The sequence below is a fragment of the Chrysochloris asiatica genome, unplaced genomic scaffold (genome assembly GCF_000296735.1).
Source record: "Chrysochloris asiatica unplaced genomic scaffold, ChrAsi1.0 scaffold00097, whole genome shotgun sequence".
In the NCBI taxonomy this organism is placed as follows: Eukaryota; Metazoa; Chordata; class Mammalia; order Afrosoricida; family Chrysochloridae; genus Chrysochloris; species Chrysochloris asiatica.
In genome coordinates this window covers 7,919,570-7,921,522 of record NW_006408615.1, presented here as the reverse complement: position 1 = coordinate 7,921,522, position 1,953 = coordinate 7,919,570, and positions in this window count along the sequence as shown.

Below are 1,953 nucleotides of genomic sequence, written 5' to 3'. Positions count from 1 at the left end.
CCATCTAGTTGTTTCCGACCCATAGTGTCCTTGTACAAGGTTTCCAAGGAGTGACTGGTGAGTTTGAACCGGTGACCTTGCTCATTCGACAGGCCACACCAGGATTCCCGTAAGGGATTAGAACCATAAGCACAGAAGCTCTAGAGGCATCTTGGTGGTCAGTAGTTAAAGCGCTTGACTGCGAACCAAAAGGTTTAAAGCCACTAGTGTCCTCGTGGGAGAAAGCTGTGGCAATCTGCTTCCATCGAGATTTTGGGGGGACGTTCTACTCTGTCGTATGGGGTGGCTGTGAATCAGAATCAACTTAACAGCAATGGGTTCTGTCTGGGACAGAGGTTAGGCGTTACAGCACATGTTTCTGGAGAACACAATTCAATCTCTAACACTCCTGTTGTTGCTAAGTGCGTGTCGCCAGTCCCAACTCAGAGCCAACCTGCGTAGGGTTTCTGAGGCTGTAAATCTTTGTGGGAGCAGAAAGGGGCATTATTCTCCCCAAGAGCGGTTGGTGGAGTCATACCACCAACCTTGTGGTTTGTAGTCCAGTGCTTATCCTAGGGAGCCCCTGCGTTCCCATAATGCTCCTAATCTTCTACAAGCGCATAGATAATAATAAATTGCATTAGCATATAATTATGGAGTACTAAGAGACTCTATCAACCTACAGGAAATGATACCTTGAGTCTGCAAAGCAGTCTAACAATTTTGCGATCCACTCAAGATAACATGGAGTAAAACAAGTCACCTAGATCAATTTCCAATCACATATTAGGCTCCCAGTGTCCGATCCACTGCCCCCCTCTTCCCAGCATCACACCCTTCCTTAATATTTTCAACAGAGAATGTTGTTCTAAACACAGGAATTATAAGTATACAAGTTGATTCACAAATATATCCCAAATGATAGGGTTCACACAAAAAACAATTTACCAGTCATCAGAATTCAATTTAGCAGAAAAAAATACATGGTTTTACACTGACCCACCTCCACAGCTAGGAAACTCTATTTCCACCTCCCGCTGCCCCTGTGTCTGCAACCCTGCCTTCCCCACCAAGCCTCTCCACCAACATCTAGTGCCTTCTGCAACCCTTGCCCAAGCGTTCTCCTTTCTCCCAAAGCTCATTTTCATAGTATGAATCTCAAGTCCAGCCACACACGCTACAAGAGACACACAAAAACCCAGAGATCAAACCCCAAATACAACGCAAACATCTCAAAGCTAATGTACGTCGCTGGAGTTGTTGGGGAGTGCCATCGCTGGGGTTGTTGTTGTTGTTGTTGTTGTTGTTGTTGTTGTTGTTAGGTGCCGTCGAGTCGGTACCGAGTCAGTTCATTGCTATTGGGCACAGTGGTGGCTCAGCGGTAGGATGCTCACCTTCCACGTGGGACACCTGGGTTTAAGCGAAGCCAGTACCACCACTTCCTGTCCTTCGTTGCAGGCTGGGCTGTTGCTAATGATGCTGAACAGCTTCCAGCAGACCTTCCAGACTAAGAGAGGCTTAGAGAAAGGCGTGGCCATCAGCTTCTGAGACCCAGCCAATGAGACCACTCATAATCATCACAGCCCCACCCACAATCAACCACGGAGCTGGTGCCTGACCAGACAAGGTGGTATTCTATTATGTAGGGGTCTTCCATGAGTCGGGGACCAACTTGACAGCAATTCACAATACCAAAAACATATAACTACTAAAAATGACCATTCTAAAGAGTACCAAGAAGCATACAAAAGCGTTTAGGGCAATGGCTAGGAGGAAAAAGGGAAGCAGGGTCTACAATATTATGGATCATATTTGTTGTTGTTGTTAAGTGCCGTCAAGTCGGTTCCGACTCATAGCGACCCTGTACAGGGTTTCAGAGGGTGTAAATCTTTACGGGAGTAGAAAGCCTCATCTTTCTCCCGCGGAGCGGCTGGTAGTTTCGAACCGCTGACCTTAAGGTTCGCAGCCCGATTC